The sequence below is a fragment of the Chlorocebus sabaeus genome, chromosome 19 (assembly GCF_047675955.1).
Source record: "Chlorocebus sabaeus isolate Y175 chromosome 19, mChlSab1.0.hap1, whole genome shotgun sequence".
NCBI classification, from domain to species: Eukaryota; Metazoa; Chordata; class Mammalia; order Primates; family Cercopithecidae; genus Chlorocebus; species Chlorocebus sabaeus.
In genome coordinates this window covers 32,928,188-32,945,017 of record NC_132922.1, presented here as the reverse complement: position 1 = coordinate 32,945,017, position 16,830 = coordinate 32,928,188, and the positions used below count along the sequence as shown (strand labels likewise).

The 16,830-nt window shown below is 48.1% G+C and overlaps 1 protein-coding gene across 17 annotated transcripts in view; it reads right to left on the bottom strand.

Annotated features, from left to right (window-relative positions):
- Positions 1 to 16,830, bottom strand: part of MICAL3 (microtubule associated monooxygenase, calponin and LIM domain containing 3) — a 233,279-nt gene that overhangs the window by 122,337 nt on the left and 94,112 nt on the right. Inside the window, exon 2 of one of the 17 annotated variants that reach the window (XM_073007049.1) lies at positions 12,353 to 15,308. The exons of the other annotated variants lie outside the window; for them this stretch is intronic. The gene's annotated coding sequence lies outside the window, so the exon portion shown is untranslated. The remainder of the gene's footprint in view (positions 1 to 12,352; positions 15,309 to 16,830) is intronic. 17 annotated transcript variants of the gene reach the window in all.

Sequence of the window (16,830 nt, the reverse complement as noted above, 5' to 3'; positions counted from 1 at the left end):
CCTCTGAAGCACATGCAGGACACAGTTATGTTTCTATTTACAACAAGAGTTGAAGGCTGTCACTGACTTCTGGCTGGCTATAAGAACACTCAAATCTCTAGTTCTTAGAAGAGGTAGCTGGATGTTTCTGGGGGAGTAGAAAGGAGAATCATCTTTAAAAACAGAAAAAGAAAAAAACAAAACAATAAAATAAGAATGACACTTTGAGAGTATGGCATCGGAGTGAAGCTTCGTTTTCTCCCTAACCAATGCACCATGAACATAGCAGCGAACGTGCAAATCTCTGAATCTTACACAGCAATCTGTGAACTGCGCCTTCCCCTAGCCCATTCAGTCAGACGTATGTCTCATCTAAATAGATCTTGAAAGCGGGTAGAAGGCCAGGTGCGATGGCTCATGCCTGTAATCCCAGCACTTTAGGAGGCCAAGGCAGGAAGATCACCTGAGCCCAGGAGTTGAAGACCAGCCTGGGCAACACAGTGAGATCCCATCTCTTTAAAAAATAAAAAACAAAAAAATTAGCTGGGTGTGGGGGCATTCGCCTGTGATCCCACCTACATGGGAGGTTGAGGTGGGAGGATTGCTTGAGCCCAGGAGGTAGAGGCTGCAGTGAGCCATGATCATGCCAATGCACTCCAGCCTGGGAGACAGAGCAAGATCCTGTCTCAGAAACCAAAAAAAGAAAAAAGTAGGTGGAGAGGAACACTTGCTTTGGAACGCCATCAGGAGGAAGCTTAGATGAAAAATGCACTATGGATTACTGAGATTCCCTCATATTTTCCCTCAGAAACCAGGACCCAAACTGCCAACATGCCTCGGGCGCCTGATCTGTCTTCCTGCAACACAGGCAACTTAGCATCATCATTTGAAAAGGCTGTCCTTTCCGTACCAAGTAGTCTTGGTATCCTTGTCAAAAATCATTTGACCACAAGCGAGGTGCATGAGGCTGAGGCAGGAAGATTATTTGATCCTCCCAGGACCCTGAATCCAGCCTGGGCAATACAGCAAGACCCCATTCCTTAAAAAAAAAAAATCATTTGACCATATATGTTAGGGTATATTTCTGGACCCTCTATTGTATTTCCATTGGTTTATATGTCTGTCTTTATGCCAGTACCACACTGTTTTGATTAGTACAGCTTTATAGTAAGTTCTGAAATCAGGAAGCACGAGTCCTCTAGCTTTGGTCTCCTTTAGAAGGACTATTTTGGCTATTCAGGGTCCCTTGAGATTCCATGTAAATTTTAGGATGGGTTTTTCTATTTCTTTTTTTTTTTTTTTTTTTGAGACGGAGTCTCGCTCTGTCGCCCAGGCTGTAGTGCAGCGGCACAATCTTGGCTCACTGCAAGCTCCGCTCCGCCTCCCGGGTTCACGCCATTCTCCTGCCTCAGCTTCCCAAGTAGCTGGGACTACAGGCGCCCGCCACCACGCCCGGCTAATTTTTTGTAATTTTAGTAGAGACGGGGTTTCACCATGTTAGCCAGGATGGTCTCGAACTCCTGACCTCGTGATCCACCCGCCTCGGCCTCCCAAAGTGCTGGGATTACAGACATGAGCCACCGCGCCCGGCCGATTTCTTTCTTTTTTTTTTTTTTTTTTTGAGACGGAGTCTCACTCTGTCACCCAGGCTGGAGTGCAGTGGTGCGATCTCCACTCACTGCAAGCTCCGCCTCCCGGGTTCACGCCATTCTCCTGCCTCAGCCTCCCAAGTAGCTGGTACTACAGGCGCCCACCACTGCGCCTGGCTAATTTCTGTATTTTTAGTAGAGACAGGGTTTCACCAGGTTAGCCAGGGTGGTCTTGATCTCCTGACCTCATGATCCGCCTGTCTCGGCCTCCCAAAGTGTTGGGATTACAGGCGTGAGCCACCGCGCCCGGCCAAGGGTTTTTCTATTTCTACAAAAAAAAAAAATCATTGGGATTTTGATAGGGATTATATTGAATGTGTATTGTTTGGGTAATTCTGACATCTTAACAATAGTAAGTCTTCCAACCCATAAGGATGAATTTGTTCTCATTTATCTTGTAATTTATTCCAGTGATGTTTTTTAGTTTTCATTGTACAAGGCTTTCACCTCCTTGGCTAATTCCTAAGTGTTTTATTATTTTTGATGCTACTGTAAACAGAATTATTTTCATCATTTCCTTTTCAGACTGTTCACTATTAGTATATAAAAATGTAACTGGCCGGGCACTGTGGCTCACACCTGTAATCCCAGCACTTTGGAAGGCTGAGGCGGGCGGATCACGAGGTCAGGAGATCGAGACCATCCCGGCTAACACGGTGAAACCCTGTCTCTACTAAAAATATAAAAAATTAGCCGGGTGTGGTGGTGTGCACCTGTAGTCCCAGCTACTCAGGAGGCTGAGGCAGGAGAATGGTGTGAACCCGGGAGGCAGAGCTTGCAGTGAGCCGAGATCACGCCACTGCACTCCAGCCTGGGTGACATAGAGCGAGACTCCATCTCAGAAAAAAAAAAAAAAAGTAACTGATTTTTGTGTATTAACTTTGTATCCTGCTACTTTGCTGAATTTATGTATTAGCCTTGAACAGGTTTTTTTTGGTGGAATCTGTAGGATTTTCTACACATAAGATCATATCATCTACAAATGGAGATAATTGTCTTCCTTTCCAATTTAGATGCCTTTTAATTTCTTTTTTTGGCCTAATTGCTCTGGATAGAACTTCAGTACTATGTTGGATAGAAGAGGCAAAAGTGGGCATCTTTGTCTTGTTCCTGATCATAAGAAGAAAAGCTTTTTGTCTCTCACTGTTGAATATGACACGTGCTGTGGTTTTTCACATACGGCTTTCACTAGGCGAAAGTAGTTTTCTTCCATTCCTAGTCTGGTGAGTATTTCTATCATGAGAAGGTATTGAATCCACATGTACTGCATCCTGGGATCTATCCTGGCTCTCCATCCTTTTTATCATCAAGCTGACACTCGGCAGGATGGGGAGAAAACATGAAGCCAGCTCCTCCCCCCACCACTGTGCGCCTTCCCTCTCCTGCCTGTCACTCACCCGGCTGCACTCCTCATCTGCTCCTGCCACTCTGCAAGGACATTATTTAAATGTCTCTCTCCTCCACTAACTGTGAACTTCTTAGGGTAGGAACTGGGTCTCTGCGCTATAACCCAACTTGGAGTAGAAATAGGTCATGTTTCTGTGGAGGTGATGAGGGTAGGAAGAAGCCCAGCAGCTCCGTACCTGAAGGACCAGTCCTGGGGAAAGCCCTAGCCTGGCCTGCGTGGCTGCAGAAGGTGAAGGAGAAATGGACACATGTTAGAGAGAGACTTCCAATGTGCTACCAAAAAGCGGTATCCAGGAGTGCACAGTCAGCCTGGGCGGGCAATGACAGTCTATAAAGAACACACACAAGAGTGTGGCACTTTTCTCATGACCCGCACTCTGCTGGGCTGCGTGTGGACCACCCCTCTCTAGAGGCATCTGAGAAGAGCCGGGCCCAGATAACCTCTGGGTTCTCTTCCAAGTCCCTAATCCTGCAGGACCATATGGTCCTAACCCTTATGTTGTATCTTTTCTAATTTTTCATTTCTATTCCTTGCCAACAACCTATTTCTTCATGAAAACCAAGTTAAGAACATCTACGCAACTGAGAAATGAAGGGAGTTAGAAGTGAGCTGACCTCTGCCTTGCAGTTCTGTCACCCCAAACACACATTAAAGTGTCTAAATCACAACGAGGCACCAAATAAACATCATCACCGATGATGATGTCAGTTCACGTTCAAAGGAACCCCCAAAACAAGTAATGAAGAAGAATGCCTGAGGCCCACCATCTCCGTCTCCTCATCTGTAAAACGAAAATCACAGGATTCTGTAGGAAGTAAGGTAATGAATGTAGAATGTTTATCTGTGCCAGGAACAGAGCAAGGCCCAACCAACAGTAGCACTGTTATCATCTAGCAGTTTATCAATAAACCCCAGCAATGAAAGTGTATACTCAGTCTATACGACGGAACAACAGGGTTCAGATGGTTTTGTTTTCTGAAGGAAAGAAAAATGGTTTAGAACTTTCTCTGCTCCATTATCACTCTTCCCCTCTCCCTCCATCTGCTCTAGAAAGCGTGAGAATGGCATTGGGTGGGCGGGGGGCGGGAGGGGAGGCCTAAAGGAGTAGGATCTGTGTAACTCCTGCCAAACTGTAGTGTTAAACATGACAGAAGATACTGAGTCATTACTACTTGGTGTCACATCCGCGCCTATGGCACCTTCGCCACCATCCCGCGAGGCAGCATGTATGACCTCCATTCTGCAGGCGGGGCAAGTACGGCTGAAAGAAGGTGAAAGGTCACAAAGCAAGGAGGCGGCAGTGCAGGCATGTTTTGGGTCCAGACTTGTCCAGTTGAGAGCCTAAGTCCTTAGCCATTATGAAAAACCACCTGAGAATACAGCTTGAGAAATAAAAGTTCATGAGAATGCATGCCTCCAGTCCCTAACCACCCGAGAGCAGGAACCTGCCTGCCAGGAAGATAGCTGCCCAGCTAGCAATGGATATGCAGTTTCAAGTAAATTTAGCAAGGACACACAATACAGGATTATTTTTCTCCTCATGATTTATCACTGCATCTGCTCCTTTGAAATGGAGCCCTTTCCAAATGGCAGTGAGAGCAGTCTGGTTTCACAGTAATTCTTCTCACGGGCTGCCAAAAGGCTAAGCAACTACAACAGTGCTAACACGGTTCGGATCAGTCGGCGTTCTGCAGCAGGCTCCTGCACCCCAGCCATCAGCAACACCTACGAGGAGTCAATTACAAAACATTTTCCAACCACCTAATACCACTCCATCTACTGTAGGAGCCTGGGGAAGGACAGAAGGTGGACCTCAACCTGCCCACTGTCAACAACAGTACAGACCAAAAGACCAACACCTTCCTGACCCACCAATCCAAGAACCCTACTCTCAGGGGTGATGAAAGGCCTCTGGGTGGGGAGAAAGCCTCACTGAGGATGTGGGGAAACACACCTAAAGGGGAATCCCAAGAAAAAGCTGTTCTCCTCAAGGGCCGGAATCCAATCTATTAGGTTGGTGCAGAAGTCAGTGCAGTTACTTTTGCCATTACTTTGAACGGCAAAAACCGCACTGACTTTGGCACCAACCCAGTACTCTGCTGAGCACCACGTACCCAGTTCCAGGTACACAGCAGGTGCTCAATAAGGTTCTGCTGATTAAAGGGCTTCCCAGTCACCTACACTTGTGCAGACCCGGGAAGCTGGCTGGTTGGTAGGCCGCACAGGGCAACCGCCAGGCCACGGCACACAGGGGCTCAGAGAGGGCCAAGGCTCCAGCAGTCCGAAGGGAGAGAAATACCTCACGAGATGACTGGAGAACTTGCGGAAAACAGGCAAGGTCCCACCAAGGCACTCGGTCAGGTGGTTTCCTTCCTCTCCCGGGACAGAGCCCGCAGCGAAGGCTTTCCAACACTGGCCCAAAACAGCTGGCAGGAGACTAACCTGGAACAGAATCTGGGGTTTCTCAGATGTCTCGCCTACCTGGCATCACTGCCACAGAACCACAAAATACACTGCAGTCAAGGCTCAGCACCATCGGAAAGGTCATCTAGGCCCACCAGCTATCCCACACCTGCCTATCGATGACACGTCAACAGCACCAAGCTGAGCAGCTTGCAATCAATGTTCATTCCTCAAGGATTCCATTTCTGCGTAGAAGACCAAAATAGGCTGGGTGTGGCGGCTCATGCCGGTAATCCTAGCCCTTTGGGAGTGTGAAGCAGGAGGACTGCTTTAGGAGGAGTTCAAAACCAGCCTGGGCAACATAGCAAGACCCTCATCTCTACAAAAAATTAAAAAATTAGCTGGGCATAGTGACACACACCTGTCGTCCCAGCTACCCAGGAGGTCGAGGCTGCAGTGAGCCATGGTTGCGCCACTGCATTCCAGCCTGGGGACGGAGCGACACAGTCTCAAACAAACAAACAAACAAAACCATAACCAAAAACACCATTTCTCTTCCGCCATGGTTCTCAGTTTCTCCACCTTCTTGGCATTCTTCCACAAGCTTCTATCAGTAATCAATGTCTATGCCCATCTCATCTGCCTTCCCTCCAATGACAGTGAGCAACATCCGGCACGTCTAGCTGAAGCCAGCCTCCGCCTGTGCTTCTGACCCTGTCCCCGTTCTTACTCAAGCATGCTGCCTCCCACACTGGTCCCTTCCCTGCAGGGATCCTCCCTCACCCCACTCAACTGTCTTCGGTAAGGACACGCCTTTCAGCACCCAGTCCAGACCCCACCCACTCCAACTAACTTACTCTGCTCCCCTTGACAGTAAAACTCGCTGAAAGAATTGTCAATGCTTTGTTCACAACTTTCTCTTCTCCCACTATCTTTGAACCTCCAACAAGTAGACCTTGTCCTCAGCCCTCCACAGAAATGCCTCATCAAGTTCATGAATGACCTCCATGCTGTCCAATCCAATGATCAGTTCTCAACCCGTTTTCCTCAACCTGTCTGCAGCACAAGTCACAGCTCACCCCCACACAACCCCACCAGCCTCCAGGACAAGGGGACACTACCCTCTGGGTTCAGCTGTGGCCTCATAGCCCCTCTCTGCATCCTTTGCTGGTTCCAGACCCATCCCAAGTCTCTGCATGTTGAAATGGCCCTGGAATCAACTCAGTCTTTGATCTCTTTTGAAACTACATCTCCTTCTACATCAGTGGCTTTTAAACTGTGATCTACAGTTAAAAAAAAAAAAAAAGTCGTACTGTGATCTGGGACACAGTTCTCTTTACATAAATTTAATTTTAAAAACATTTCATAGGACAAAATTCCCCCATCAGTCAACATAAAAGTAAACATTTTACAACAGCCCTTACTACTGAAATATTGTTTTCAATTCTATTTCATTTTTTGAAAATGGCTGGTGCCCACTGTACTGACTTCGTGACCCACCGAGACACAACCCCCTGTGAAAGCTATGCCCTGGAGGATCCTCCCTCCCGTAGCTTCATCTACACAGTAGCGATAACCAAAGGTGCCTTAATATTTATTTCCTGTCTCCTGAACTTGTACAACCAATCGCTTGTGTGACATTTCTACCTGGATGTTTGACAGGCATCTCTAACTTGAAGCACTGGAGGCCCCACTCCCGATGCCACTCGCCAGAGCCTGTTCCTTCCCTCGTGTTCTGCGTCTTGGTAAACAGCACTGCCAGATACCCAGAAGCTCCACCCAAAACCTTACCCCCGTCTGCCTTTCTGTCACAACCCACAGTTCGTTCTTCAGAAAATTCTGTGTTCTGCCTTCAAATACAGCCAAACCCAACCACTTCTCACCATGTTTTCTCTGTCATCCTCATTGAGACACCACCAGCTCTCACTTGCTCATTGCATGAGCCTCCCCTACTTCTGCTCCTCCAAACCCACCCTCCAGAATATTCCACAAAGCAGCCAGAGCATCCACTTAAAACATGCATCAGACACGTTGACTGCCGCACCTCAGCCCCAGGTCAGGTCCTGCCACTCTCCCCAGCACTCCTTAGGCCCAGCCAGACATCCTCTCTCCTGCTCACCAAGACCTCCCTGGGCGGGGCTGCCCTGGCCAGTCATGCAGAGTGCCCCTCGCTCTTCAGGTCTTGGCTCACCTTATCAGACAGAGCTCTGCTGACCACACCCAGGAAAGAACGCCCTGCCCTTGCCCGTCACTCTCGACCTGCATCCTGTGGACACTGTGTACAGAGCATGTCCCTTCCCTCTATCTCCCCTGGCAGAAGTAAGCCCAGCTATGAGAAGGGAGTGGAGCATGAGCACACAGTGACTCCAGAGTCTTCTCCTGCTGAGGTGCCCATCCACAGCCTGCCACCTGCCCGGATACACCTGCTTTGTCCTCAAGGACAAATCAGGAGTTGGTAAACTGTCTTCACTAAATTTCCTCAGCTGATTCAGCCATGACTTCCCATCTCAGCAAGCATAAAAGCAAATATAAAATAGTGGCCTACAAGGCCCTATAAACGTGTCGTAAACATTTTGGTCTCAGGACTCCTTTATATACTTCAGAGCTACGGAGGACCAGAGTTTGAGGCTGCAGGGAACTACGATCATGCCACTGCACTCTAGCCTGGGGGACAGAGCGAGACCGTCTCTGAAAAAAAAAATTATTGAGGACCCAAAGAGCTATCAATATTTACTATACGTAAAATTAAACCTGAGACAAAATGTCAACATTAATTCACTTTAAAATAACAATTAACATACCTTATGGAAAAAAATTACTTTCCAAGACAGAAATTTAGTGAGAAGAGTGACAGCATTCTACATTTCTGCAAATCTCTTTAATGTCTGGCAGCCAGATTCTCCCGCCTGCTCTGTCTGCAGCAGCAGCACGTATCCCGTAGCCTCTAGAAAAGCCCACTGTACACACCTGGGCAAACAAGGGCGGGAAATGCACATAATAGCACTCACTATTATTACAAAAACAGTTCTGACCTCATGGAGCCCCCATGAGACCTGCGCCCATACACACGCCTTCCCTCTGTTGCCTCCTTTCCTGCCACCAGCCTCTCCCATCCCCGCCGACCGCAATGGCCTCCCCATGTTCCCCACCTACCAGACACCCTCTCACCTCAGCCTTCGCATCTGCAGCTCCTTTTGTCTAAAAATGCTCTTCCCTCCGATCGGTTCACTCAAAAAATATTACTGAGCATCTATGATGGGCCGAGCACTCTTCTATGCTCCAGAAATAACAGCGGTGAACAGAGAAAACAAGCTCTGACTTCCAGGCCACGAGCCTTCTACTAATGCAGCTGACACATATATTCAAACGCCAGCTTCTCAATGTGGACTTCCCTGGCCACACTGTTCAAACCTGCTCATCCTCTTTCCCTGGTTTTCTCCAGAGCACTTACCACAATTTGACATACTCCAAATGTTTTTGGTTTTTGTGGGTTTTTTTGTTTTGTTTTTATTTTTGTTTTTGAGACAGGCTCACTCTGTCACCCAGCCTGGAGTGCAGTGGCATAATCATAGTTCAGTGCAGCTTCCTGGGCTCAGGTGATTCTCCTGCCTCAGCCTCCTGAGTCGCTGGGACCACAGGCGCACACCACCAAGCACAGCTAATTGTTTTTTATTTGTAGAGATGGGGTCTCACTATGTTGCCCAGGCTAGTCTCGAACTCCTGGGCTTCAAGCAATCCTCTTGCCTTGGCCTGCCACTGGGATTACAGGTGTCAGCCACCACACCCAGCCTCTAAATGTTATTTACTTACAGTCTATCTTTCTGCTACAATGTAAATTCTGGAAGGGTGAGGATTTTTGCCATTTTGTTCGCTGTTGCATCCTTGCACCTGGAACAGTCCCTGGACCACAACAGGTGGTGCACAGTGAGGGCCACTTGATGAACAAACGGCTAGGTATACGAACTTCTCCAGGCAGAACTGAGTTAGGATACGAGACAGAAGTCGTATCAAATGAAAATGAACTGTGTGCTTTCAGGCAGTGTCACCAGGCTGGGAATCACAGAGATTGGGACCCCTTCAAGGGGAGTCCAGATGGCTTCTGCCCAGCAGGGGAGGTGCTCCCCTGGAGACTTGCCCTTTTTCCATGACCACGACCGGCCCTGGACCTGGCTCACACAGGCTCTGCCCCGCAGGCCCTACACCCAGCTCAGGACCTGTTCTTGCCAGCAAGAGAAGAGAGCCTGTCAGGAGCCAGGACCTGGAGGCAGCTTTGTTTCAACAGCCAAACACTTTCAGTGTAACTGTCCCCTCTACAAAGAAACTGGTTTCTAGAAAAGAACTGCGGTATCAGTGTCAGCAAATGCTATGGAACAGGCCCAGCCCACTTACCCAGAGACGAGTAGGACCCATAATATTTCTGATTCCAAGTTACCTGTATGGCTAACATCTGCATGAGAAAGCCACAAAGCTGCCACAAGCCCAGGTGTCAGACAAGGCAACATTTCTTCGTCTGAGGCAGGAGGACACAGGACTCAATGGATACTCGCTGGGCAGCGACGAGGAGACTGCCCAGTGAGAGGGAGAGCTGCACACGTGAAACGCCAGCCTCAGTAGAATGGGGGTGGGACAAAAGCATATTTTCTGCAAGTCCCCACAGTGAGGACCGATGTGGCCGTACCTGCCCCATCATCTCCACACACAGGTGGGGCCCCAATACTGCCTTCTACAATACCCCCACTGGTTCCTCCAGCCCATTCCCACCCTCCTAATGACCCTCTTCCGGTCATCTTTTCACTCCCTCTCCAATCTGGCCTCTGTCTCCAACACTCCACTGACGGTGACGGTGGCTTTCAAGTCAGGCAGGCTCAGATGCGTTCCAGTCCTATCTGGCCAGCTCCCTGGCTGCAGCGCTTCCTGGAACCCACCCTCCCCTGGCTGTGCTCTGCCCCCTGCTTCTGCCCACTCTCCTCGCCGGCCTCCAGTCTCTCAGCTGCAATTCTTTCATCTGCCGCTCTCGTAAAATTGGATGGCCCTTGATTTTTATCATTCTGACCTTGCTCTGGAGATCCAAAGCTACTAAACATCTCCACTTAGCCATCCACAGGTGCCTCCCACCAAGGAAGTCTACCTACCACACATGGAGTCAAACCCGCCACCCACCAAATGGAAATCTGGGGTCATCTCAGACCCTTCTCTGTTCTCCACTCCTCAACCCAACCTGTTGATTCTAACTTTACAATGTTCATCTCCCTACCATGATCCTGGTGGAAGCCCTGAGATTCCTAGTGTGAAAGGAAAATAAATCTCGGGGCCCCAAACTCACTAAGCCAAAGGGAAAGCCCGAGCTGGGAAGTGTCATGCAAACCCACCTTCCATTCTGGTTCCTGAATAAGATGACTACAAAGATGACTCCCTCACATTTTGCCCACAGGGAAATTCCTTGTGGGTGCCAAGATCTTTACCCTAAAGCATTTCTGTCAAAATTCACCATGGCAATGTGAGTTGACAGCTTATCTTCACAGGTGTGGGGACATAAGACAGACCTCAAAGTCACCCCTCTGCCTACCTGTGACAAATGTATATCTGACCGTTTCCTCTGCTCTACTGTCTACGTTATCTCATGTAAAAATGCAGATTCTGAGTCAAAGGCATCGATGACTATTTTTCCCTTCCCTCAACATGAAAACTGCGTATTTCTCAATATCCCACTTTCTCCCTTAAATACTGAAGCTCTCAAAATCATCTTCGGAGGAAGGCATAGACCCATCTCCTGGGCATGCATCCTTAACTTTGGCAAATCAACCTCTTAAAATTACTGAGACTTGAGACTTGTCTTGGTCATTTTCCTTGATTGACACCAGCTGGGACTAGCGCAGCTGCCCCTTAATCTTTGTGTGTGTGTGCGCTCTGTTGCCCAGGCTGGAGTGTAATGGCGCGATCTCAGCTCACTGCAACCTCTGCCTCTAGGGTTCAAGTGATTCTCCTGTCTCAGCCTCCCTAGTAGCTGGGATTACAGGCGTGTGCCACCACACCTGGATAATTTTCATATTTTTAGTAGAGATGGGATTTCACTATGTTGGCCAGGCTGGTCTCGAACTCTTGGCCTCAAGTGATGCACCCACTTCGGCCTCCCAAAGTGCTGGGATTACACGTGTGAGCCACCGCGCCCGGCCAATTGCCCCTTAATCTACACTTGCTCCAAAACATACTCCACGAGTGCCAGAAGGGTCTTTCGTAGGAGCCAACGTGACCCGTTGCTGCCTCCACTGACACTAGGAAACAATCCAAACCCTCAGCAAGGCTCAAAAAGTCAACCTCTCTCACTACTATTAAGAGATGCAACCCATTCTCTCAGGTTCCCGGCATGCACCACGCTCTTAGGCGTTCCTCACCTCCGCCGCCTCCTCACCTTTGCCTACAATGCCCCTCCAGCGCTGGAGACTGCAGCTCGAATTCCGGACTTCACTAAAGTGACCCCGCCCATCCCAGCCCCAGGCAACCAATCCCCTTTTCCTCTGTATTCCCTCCCACCTGGGTGCGTGCCTCCCCTTCAACACTCCTCACTTGCTCTGGAATTAAGTCCAGGTCTGCCTACCCCTTTGTGTTTGGGTCTGGCTAGGTAGAGGAATTCAGGTTCATGCTTGCACGTAGTACAGATGCGGGCAGACGCCAAGAAAGAAGGGAAAAGATAAACAGAAGGCTCACCTGGGCCATAACATCTAATGTCACAGAACTACACAAAAGGAGAAAGGGCATTTGCATGATTATTAATTTGTTACTAACTTGTTACAATTTAGGGGGTATAAGAAGGACCAGGAAGCAGCCAAAGTTGAGTTCCCTAAGGCATGTCTGAATGGCTCCTGATTGTGAACAGGATTGCTGTTTTCCGTTCACATTCCAGGATGATCCTTACCTTTTTCAGACACTAAGTCACTGGTATTGTGATACTGAAGCTTCCAAGAATTAGACTGGCTGAAGGGAAGGCTCATGCCCCACAGGCTTCTTAGAGATGCAAATGGCTCGGGAAGGAAGAAAACCAGGTTCAAGTGTATGCACCAGGGCGCAGCATGGTGAGCACAGGAGGGTAGCTGTGCATGCTCAAATCCAAGCACAGAAAGGAATGGGGAACGAAGGCTAGCCAGCAACAAGGCCATAGTTTTCTTCCTGTTTTCATGGAGAAAATCTCAGTTGTTCTTTCCAAAGCAGAAATAAATCTAGACAACCGACCCTAAACCAGCTCAGTGGAATGTGTTTTCCCTTGAAATTAGCTTAAAAGAGGATGGGACTTAGGCACAATTAATCAGTGGATCAAATGCTTCTCCAAGCCAAACCTCTCCCTCTGCTGATGGCCACTGACCTCTGAGATCACTCCCCCAGCTACATCCCTCACCACACCACCTCCACGGGAAGGAGACGCATTTGGTTGGAAATGAAACATTCAGAGAAAGTGAGTCACAAGCTTACTTTCTTCTGCTCAAGGAATACTGCAAATTCCCCAAGCTACACTCAGGCAGGGTCTTGAAAGTTGACAGCCCACAACTTCTCCCCACTTATGCATCCCTGGCTCTAGGGGTGACCCTACCTTGTCCAGGGCATATAGAACTATAGCCAAAACTGTGGTTTCTTTTCTCCCAAAACCAGTTGCCAAAAACCAACTGCCATGATCTCTTTGGGCTCCAAAATTCCAACTGCTCTGGGCTCCAAGCCAGCAACCTACCACATTTTTTTTTTTCCTACGGAAGACTTACTAATCTTTACTCAATTCAGCACCAATAAGATTAGCCAGGGTAGAGCCAGAGGGGCCTACCGGCTCCATTCCATATCTACCATGGCCTAAGACCTGATGGCCAAACGGCCCAGGCCACCTTCCGGTCCCTGCTGGGGCCGAGTGGCAGTCTCAGGTTCTGAGCTGGGCTTTACCCACCCCTTGGTTTTCTAAAGCACTTGTCTGTCTAGTTTGCTACAGGCATAGGACTCATTGGCCTGCTGGCTCTGGGATACATATTCTTTGGCTTGCTCCAAGGACTGAAACCTCAAATCTGAAGTGTTCCCTAAGGGATATTAGAAAGTGTTACTGCTGTGACCCTCTTGCCAACTGTGGCTTCCACAAGTCTAACTCCAGGGAAGCCATCTGTATTAGTCCATTCTCACGCTGCTAATAAAGACATATCTGAGACTGGGTAATTTATAAGGAAAGAGGTTTAACTGACTCATAGTTCAGTATGGCTGGGGAGGACTCAAGGAACTTCTGATCATGGTGGAAGGGGAAGCAAACACATCCTTCTTCACACGGCAGCAACAAGGAGAAGTACACAGCGAAGGGGGAGCAAAGCCCCTTACAAAACCATCAGATCCAATGAGAACTCACTATCACAAGAAAAGCATCGAGGTAACGGCCTCCATGATTCAATTACCTCCCACCAGGTCCTTCCCACAACTCGTGGAAAATATGGGAGCTACAATTCAGTATGAGATTTGGGTGGGAACACAGCCAAACCATATCACCATCCTTATGGGCATGCCACCAAAGGACACCGTCAGCCCTCTCACAAATCCTGGGCAGCTCTCTGTCTGCAGCCAAGCACCACAGACTCCAACTCACCAGGGCACAGCCAGCAGATCAGGCGCGTCTCACCCCCTCAGACCAGTTCGGGCACACATTAAATATACCACCTTGAGAAACACCACTCACTGGGGCAAGAAAAAGCCAATGTACTCTGTTCAACTTAAATAAATATTTGATATAGATACAGGTTGTAAATCCCAAATTGGAAATATTCCAAAATCTGAATGTTTCTGAGCATCAACATGACACTCAAAGGAAACAATGGGGCATTTCTGATTGCAGATTTTCAAATTAGGGATGCTCAACTGGTAGGTATAGTGCAAATATTCTAAAATCTGAAAAAAATATGAAATCCAAAACACATCTGATCCCAAGCATTTCAGAAGAGATACTCAACCTGTGCTAAACACCGTGGACATAAAGACTTTGTTAAAGGGCCTCAATTAAGCAACCCTGTATTTCAGAAGACATCCAACCAGAAGCCCCAGAACATCTCAAGCCACAGTGTGAGAACAGCAGGTATTTCCTAAGTATTGCTGCAGGATGACATAGTAACATGCCCACAATAGCTCCAGTGCTCTGACCTTCCTTCCTCAGGGCAACTCAACCCACCGTTCACAGTAAGCTTCCATCCCTGTTGGCAACAGCAAATCAGTGTATTAGCAAACTGGTATGTGACAAGAGCTGGCACACGGCAGTGGGGGCAAACAAGACCTTCGCCATCATGGAGGCTACTACTCTTGAAGAGAAGATCACTAACAATCAAATACTGAAACAACCTTGCCTTCTACCACTACAATCTAATGCATAAAAGCCATTTGGGACGAGGGCAGGGAAAGTGTGTCACCTGATTTCCAATCACCTAGATACTTTCAGGAAGAAAGCAGTAGAAAGAGGGTAAAAAGTTAGACAGCACAGACAACTGAAATCATTCTTTAACCACAGGTGCAACCTCCTCTCCTACTTCAAATGAAGTTTCACCAAAACTCCCCGCTTGCCGTGTGAAATGGTTTGGATGTCTGCCCCTCCAAATCTCATGTTAAAATGTGTTTCCCAATGCTGGAGGTGGGGCCTGGTGGGAGGTGAATGAATCATGGGAGTGGATCCCTGATGAGTGGTTTAGCGCCATCCTTGGTGACGAGTGAGTTCTTGCTCAGTTCACATCTGGCTGTTTAAAAGCCTGGGACCTCGCCCTCTTGCTCTCGCCAGGTGACACGGTAGTTCCTCATCACCTTCCGCCATGATTGGAAGCTTCCTGAGGCCTCATCAGAAGCAGATGGTGGCACCATGCTTCCCGTACAGCCTGCAGAACCAAGAGCCAATTAAATTGCTATTCTTTATAAATTACCCATCTCAAGTATTTCTTTATAACAACACAACAATGGCCTAACACACCCTGCAAACTGAGTGTCAACACAGCAATAAAACTGACCGAATAGCAACAGAGGGGAAGAGTCATGGGATCCAAATAAGCCACAAACTGGATATTGGGCTCTGGATCCTGGAGAGCTACCCTCTGGCCAGAAACCAAAATGGGCTTGTCTCATTCCTGGTAAATATTCCAACCACGCTAGGTGCCGAGCACCTGGGAGAGCAAGGGCAGGGGAGCAAGGGGAGGAGAGCCAGGTGAGAGCCACAAGCTGTACCAAGTTCCTGACTTCAGGACCTCTGGAGGGCTCGGCCAGGAAGCCAAAGGACTCAGAGCAGGGCTTCTGGCTCCCCCAAAAGCACCACCAGGCTGGAAACACATACTGTTCTCAGGACTGGAGGGCATGTTTTTCTGTACCACTTGATTGCGGTGTAACTTACAGACAATAAGATTCACTCGTTTTCAGTGTACAATCAGTGATTTTTAGTAAATTTGCCAACTTGTGCAACCATCACCACAATCTAGTATTAGAATATCTCCATCGCCCTGGAGGGGATATTTAATATCTCCCAAACCTGAAGACGACTGTGATTCCATCAGTTTTACGAGGAATGTGAAAAAAGAGGTTGATATCTACCTGCTGTTGCTGCCCATTCAGCAACACGAAGGGAGCTCAGAGCAGGCAGGAAGCTGAGGAGGTCACAGCTATCCTGCCTCTGCCTGAAACGCATTCCACTGGGCTTGGCTGGACGACCTGGAAACCTAAACATTTTTTTTTTTTAAAGTAACTCTTGTTGAGAACAGTGCTCCCCGAGCTAAAATGAAGAAGCCATTCATCTGTCCATGTTTTCCCGGCACCCCTCCTTCCACAGTGCCAGAACGGTACTACCGCACAAATCTCTGTTCACCGTGACAGATCTCAGCGCTACAGCCAAGGAACCAAACACATTTCAGTTAAATCCTCAAACAGGCACTGTCCCTTCCTCCCGGATGCTTTCAAAAATACTGTATAAAACGACGGGTTGTGAGTCCCAAACCCAAAAATCTTCTAAATCGCTGATCAAAGAAATAAAATTTGTGAAAAAAAAAGTTTTGACCTTGGAAAACATAAATGCACAGGCATTTTAATTGATGGTATCCATGGGACTGTAAGGTCTCACTGATGTCTTTCATCCTGACATTGATGCTGGTCAAAGCTCTCAATTTTTCTTTATATGCAGAACATGAGTAAAGATGCAATAAAGGGACAGTGGAATCAACAAAGCAGAAATGGTTAGAAGACTAAAGGTCTACAACTTCTCGATACACAGTCCAACTTAAGAGAGGAATGCCCTTCCCTGAGCCCATTTCACCATCCTCAACCTTGGCATTCCATGACGTCTGTGCCCTCCCAACAGCCTGGCTTGGAAAAGGAATATCCCGAGGGAGAAGTGTGAATCTGTAGAGTAACCAAAAA